Source organism: Trichosurus vulpecula, chromosome 6 (genome assembly GCF_011100635.1).
Source record: "Trichosurus vulpecula isolate mTriVul1 chromosome 6, mTriVul1.pri, whole genome shotgun sequence".
Lineage (NCBI taxonomy): Eukaryota > Metazoa > Chordata > Mammalia > Diprotodontia > Phalangeridae > Trichosurus > Trichosurus vulpecula.
In genome coordinates, this window is record NC_050578.1 from 275,301,557 (window position 1) to 275,308,221 (window position 6,665).

The window sequence follows — 6,665 nt, forward strand, 5'->3', positions numbered from 1 at the left end:
AAAGATCAAAACATACAGCCAGAAGAAGAAAGTCAAAGAGCCTACATCAAATGCCTCCAATAAAAATATAAATTGGTCTCAGGCCATGTAAGAGCTCAAAAAGGATTTGGAAAAGCAAGTAAGTGAAGTAGAGGAAAAATTGGGAAGAGAAATGAGAGTGATGTGAGAAAACCATGAAAAACAAGTCAATGACTGGCTAAAGGAGACCCAAAAAAATACTGAAGAAAATAACACCTTAAAAAATAGACTAACTCAAATGGCAAAAGAGCTCCAAAAAGCCAATGAGGAGAAGAGTGCCTTGAAAGGCAGAATTAGCCAAATGGAAAAGGAGGTCCAAAAGACCACTGAAGAAAATACTCCCTTAAAAATGAGATTGGAGCAAGTGGAAGCTAGTGACTTCATAAGGAATCAAGATGTTATAAAACAGAACCAAAGGAATGAAAAAATGGAAGACAATGTGAAATATCTCATTGGAAAAACCACTGACCTGGAGAACAGATCCAGGAAAGATAATTTAAAAATTATTTAACTATCTGAAAGCCACGATCAAAAAGAGAGCCTAGACATCGTCTTTCAAGAAATTATCAAGGAGAACTGCCCTGATATTCTAAAGCCAGAGGGTAAAATAGAAATTGAAAGAATCCACTGATCGCCTCCTGAAAAAGATACCAAAAAGAAAACTCCTAGGAATATTGTCGTCAAATTCCAGAGCTCCCAGATCAAGGAGAAAATACTGCAAGCAGCCACAAAGAAACAATTTGAGTATTGTGGTAACACAATCAGGATAACACAAGATCTAGCAACTTCTACATGAAGGGATCGAAGGGCTTGGAATATGATATTCTGGAGGTCAATGAAGCTAAGATTAAAACCAAGAATCATCTACCCAGCAAAACTGAGTATAATGCTCCAAGGCAAAATATGGATTTTCAATAAAATAGAGGACTTTCAAGCTTTCTCAGTGAAAAGACCAGACCTGAATAGAAAATCTGACTTTCAAACACTGGAATCAAGAGAAGCATTAAAAAGTAAACAAGAAAGGGAAATCAGAAGGGACTTACTAAAGCTGAACTGTTCTGTTTACATTTCTACATGGAAAGATGACATGTATAATTCATGAGACCTCAGTATTAAGGTAGCTGAAGGGAATATACACATACATATAGACAGAGGGCACAGGGTGAGTTGAATATGAAGGGATGATATTTAAAAAAATAAAATCAAATTAAGGGATGAGAGAGGAACATATTGAGAGAGGGAGAAAGGGAGAGATAGAATGGGGTAAATTATCTCACATAAAAGTGGCAAGAAAAACCAGTTCTGTTGGAAGGGAAGAGGGGGCAGGTGAGGAGGAATGAGTGAATCTTGCTCTCATCAGGTTTGACCCGAGGAGGGTATAACATACATGCTCAATTGGGTATCTTACCCCACAGTTAAGAAGGAGGAAGGGTATAAAAAGGGGGGACGATAGAAGGGAGGGCAGATAGGGGGAGGAGGTAATCAAAAGCAAACACTTTCTAAAAGGGACAGGGTCAAGGGAGAAAATTGAATAAAGTTGGACAGGATAAGAGGGAGCAAAATATAGTTAGTCTTTCACAACATGAGTATTGTGGAAGGGTTTTGCATAATGATACACATATGACCTATGTTGAATTGCTTGCCTTCTTAGGGAGGGTGGGTGGGGAGAAAAGAGGGGAGAGAATTTGGAACTCAAAGTTTTAAAAGCAGATCTTCAAAAAAAAAAGTTTTTTCATGCAACTGGGAAATAAGATATACAAGCAATGGGTTATAGAAATCTATCTTGCCCTATAAGAAAGTAAGGGAAAAGTGGATGAGTGGGAGTGGAGTGACAGAAGGGAGGGCTGACTGGGGAATGGGCAATCAGAATATATGCCAACTTGGAGTGGGGGGAGGGTAGAAATGGGGAGAAAATTTGTAACTCAAAATCTTGTGGAAATCAATGCTGAAAACTAAAAATATTAAATAAATAATAAAATATAATTAAAAAAAAACAAAGGAAGGCAAAAGACAGTCCCTTCCCTCAAGGAACTCCCTGTCCAACAGAGGAGGGACAACATGCAAACGACTATGTAGAAACAAGATATAGACAGGAAAAATTAGTAATCATCACAGAATTGGCAAAAATCTCCAAAACTTAGCACAGTGGGTACACAGTAAGCACTTAATAAATGCTTGGGTACACCAGAGCTTTCACAAAAGAATATTTACTTCCGAAGGTATAGTCACAAATATGCCAACATACCGCCCCCCAAAATGTGAGAAGCATAATTCCTGGCATTAAGGAAAGTAAGAAAAGTTTCCTATAGAAGGTAGGATTTTAGCTAAGATTCGAAGGAAGCCAAGAGGCAGAAATGAAGAGGAAGTATGTTCAAGGCTTGGGAAACAGGCAGTGAACACAGAGAGTAGAAAAGCATAGAGATCCTGGAAAGGTCAAAGGCCAGTTTGTGAAGGGCTTGAACATCCCTCCCACCCAACAACCTTCAGTGGCTCCCTATTACCTTCAAGGTCTCCACCAGATCTCCACAAACATCTGGTTTTCCCACCTCCTCCTTCCCAAGGATAAGCCAGCACCAGAAATCTCCTCATTATGGAGATTTCAGCTTTGATACTCAACTCCCTGCCTTCCTTTGCCTCTTCCCTCTGATGGAGGGCTAGAATGCAGAACAAAACACCAAAACTTCCAAAGCCTCCCTTTATCAAGGACTCCGAATTTTGCAGCCAACTCTTCATTTCCCACCAGCTGTTCTCCCAGGCCCCCCATCCTCCAGTGGCCCCCATATCCCTCCTCCCCTTCCCATTTTTCAGCTTCCTTTTGTATATTGCCCCCCTATTAGATCATAAGCTTCCTGAAGGCAGGGACTACCTTTCTTACGATTATTTTGTGCCAAGGCACAAAGGTGGTTACTCGATGTATATTGACCATGACTGTGACTAAGTCCTTTGGCATTTAAGGCCCTTCCCAACCTGGCCCATCCCTACCCTTCTAGTGTTCTCACACTTTACTCCCCTGCCCAACACACATGCTCTATAGTTCAAATATACTGGTCCACTTGCTACTCCTCAAACAAGACACCCCATCTACTGCCTCTGGGCCTTTGCACTCACTGTCTGTCCTCCTTGAAATGCCCTGGCCACCACCTCCACCTCTTAACTTTGCCTTCCTTTAAGACTCAACTCAAATCCCACTTCCTGTAGGATGACTTTCTTGGTCCTCCCACCTGCTAACACCATCCCTGAGAGGCCACCTTCCCTCTTCTATGCGGCCATCTTTAAAGCATGTGGTTATTTATATTTTGTCTCCATCACTACAACATGAGTTCCTTGAGGGCCCAGATCATGTCTTCATCTCTCTTTTTATCCCCAGTGCTTAGCACAGTGGTATAAAGTAGGCACTTTTTGTCTAACACTGGAGCTTTCACAAAAGAATATTTACTTCCAAAAGTATAGTCACAAATATGCCAACACAAATATGCCCCGCAAAATGTGTGAGGCATAACTCCGGGCCCCCATTACCACCACCTCAGCTCCTGGGGAAGGGATGGGGACCTGGTTCATAGCTTAACTTGGTTCCCATGGAGCACAGTCCCAGGTTCAAGTCCAAACTCCCCTCTGGCTCCAGTCCCCACCATGCTGGGTTGGCTGGCTCTACCACCTACTTGCAATCCAGGCCCCAAGGTCATCATGGCCCAAGACCTATAGAGATCCCCCTAAACTGAAGAGGACCTACAACACAGAACAGAAACAAGCAGCCCCAGCCCCATTTTTCTAAACTGGGGAAAAGAGAGTCCTTCCCCTCTCACCAGTTCAGTCAGGTGGGCCCAGCAGATAGAAATGGGCAAAAAGAAGCAACTGGGGAAAAAAGACAACTCAGTCTCACCAGTTTTAAAGACAAAGGCAGGCAGCCAATCTAAGGAGGCTCCCCTCAACCACATGATGGGATGCACTGGGTGCCATGTTAGAAATGGGTAGCCCGGGTTCCACTTAGTACTTTAAAAAATGTCAACTAGTGCTGTAAGCTGACTGAGTGATGTCCAGTGAGGCTGAAAATGTAGGTTTAGGCCAGGTTCTAAAGAGCTTTAAGAACTAACCAGAGAAGTTCATCACTGATTCTAGAGGCAATTGGGAGTCCCTGAAATTGGTAAAGTCTGGGACTCTCAGGGTTAGATCTATGCTTAAGGAAATTTATTTGGCAGGAGATGGTCTGGAGTTGGGAGAGTCTTGAGGCAGGGAAACTCCCCAATTCCATTCCATTCCCCCCAATTAATCCTAATTCTGAGGCTTTTGCAATAATCTAGGCAAGAGGTATGAGGGGTCAGATTGAAGAGACAGGTAGAAATGGTAAGATCTGGCAATTGATTGGATGTGTGAGCTGAGGGAGTGGAGGAGGGGAAGATGATAATGTCACCTCCTGGCTACCCTGCCCCACCTCCCAGAAATCACCTTGGATTTGTTATATACATGCTTTTTTTTTGGAAGGGGGAAGGCACAGCAATTAGAGTTAAATGACTTACCCAAGGTCACACAGCTAGTAAATGTGTCAAGTGTCTGAGGCTGGATTTGAACTCAGGTCCTCCTGACTCCAGGGCCAGTGCTCTACTCACTATGCCACCTAACTGCCCCTACATACTTATTTTTTACCTATAAATGTCAGTGTGGCATAGTGTGGTGGATGAAGAGATGGCCCCAGAATCAAGAAGGTCTAAACTCACATCCAGCATCTGATCGATGATATCTGGTTGGCCCTGGCTGGACAAGGTACCTCCAGCCAACTCACCAAGACTACCAAGAAGGTAGTGACCTGAATTAGTGGAGGGAGTTTCCGCCCCTGGTAATTAACAACATTAATGAAATCATGGGTGTGGTTTCCCTTCAAAAAAAATATACTAATTTTTGGATTTGTCTCCCCATTGAGAGGGTAAGCTCCTTGAGGTCAGGGACTGTTTCATTGATGTCTTTCTACCCTTGGCCCTAGCAAAGTCTGTGGCACATCGTGGGTGCTTAATAAATTCCTTTTTCGTTTTGTTTTAAAGATTGGATCTCCCTATCTTGCCCAGGGTGGAAATGCAGGAGCCACTCAGGATTCAGTCCATCGAAGAAAGTTCAGGAGCTTTGACCTGCTCTGTTTTCTAGCCTTAAGCAAACTGATCCTCCTCATACCCAACGAATTTCACAGGGGCAGGCTCACCATATCAGTGCCAAACTTAGGCAGACCCCCACTTGGCTTAACCCGCTGTATCTCAGAAGTCCCCAGAAGAGATTCACCAGCCTCGGCCTCCCAGTAGCAGGGATCACAGAACGTGCTAATCAGTTCTTGCTGATTGATTGAATACGTGTGGATAGCTGGTGTCCCTGCCTTCAAGGCTGTCATCTCTCACCCTACCCACGGTGTGCGGCACCCTGGGAGGCACAAAAGAAGATCCATCCCTCACAGGAGGAGTCTTACTCTGTCTAGTTAAAGAATAAAAGAGGCTTCTCATCTGAGACAGAGCCTACTATCAAGGGGCATTTAGCTTTTCTCTTGGCCACAGGACAGATCAGGCTACAGCAGGAGTGGGAAAAGCCAGGGAGCACGATGAAGAAAGACTGCCACCTTCTGGCAGCCAAGGAGGAAGGCAGGGCCAGGAATAAGCTGCTGGACACAAGTGTAAACAAAATGCAGGAACTCAGCCTGAACTGTCCCCCAAAACTGCACAAAACTCCCCAGTGCTCTGAGGGGCTCGAAATATTCCAAGCACTTGGACTCTGTTTAGAGTTTATACTTAAAATTGCTTATACACGTACGCATGTGTGCGTGTATGTATATATGCATATATATATGCATGTATATATAATACACACACACACACACACACACACACACACACTATAACCTGCGTTAAAATTTAAGTTCTTTGAGAGTTAGGGGCGCTTCTCCTTTTGTGAAAGGTAGCTATGTCGTAGCACGAGTGAGAGGGCTGGGCCCGGAGTCAGGGAAGACCCGAGTTCAAATCCAGCCCCGGACACTTACTAGCTTTGTGACCTTGGGCAAGTCACGTAGTCCTGTCTGCCTCTATGCTGTCATCTGCAAAACGAGGGTGATAGTCCCTGCTTACAGACTCGTTCTGAGGATCCAGTGAGTGAACCTCTGTGGAGTGCTCAAAGCCCTCACTGCTTGTGTCCAAAATGCTCAAGGGAGTGAGCGCTTCACGAATGACCAGCGCAAGTATGCTTGCTGCTGTTTGCCGAGGATTAGCCGGGATGGCCGGAGGGAGGAGGGGCCTCAGGGACCATTGAGTCCAGCCCCTTCCTTTTACAGATGTGGAAACTGAGGTGGAGAAGTTCGGTGACTTGCTCCAGGTTGTCACATAGACGGTAAGAGACAAAGGTGGAATTCAAACCCAGCTCCTCTGACTCCAAATCCAGCGCTTTTTCTCCTGAGCCACAACGTCCAGTGGCTCCTTCTCCCGCGCCGCGGTGTCCCGCTCCCCTTCCCCTACGCTACGGTGTCCGGTGGCTCCTTCTCCCGCGCCGCGGTGTCCCGCTCCCCTTCCCCTACCCTACGGTGTCCGGTGGCTCCTTCTCCCGCGCCGCGGTGTCCCGCTCCCCTTCCCCTACCCTACGGTGTCCGGTGGCTCCTTCTCCCGCGCCGCGGTGTCCCGCTCCCC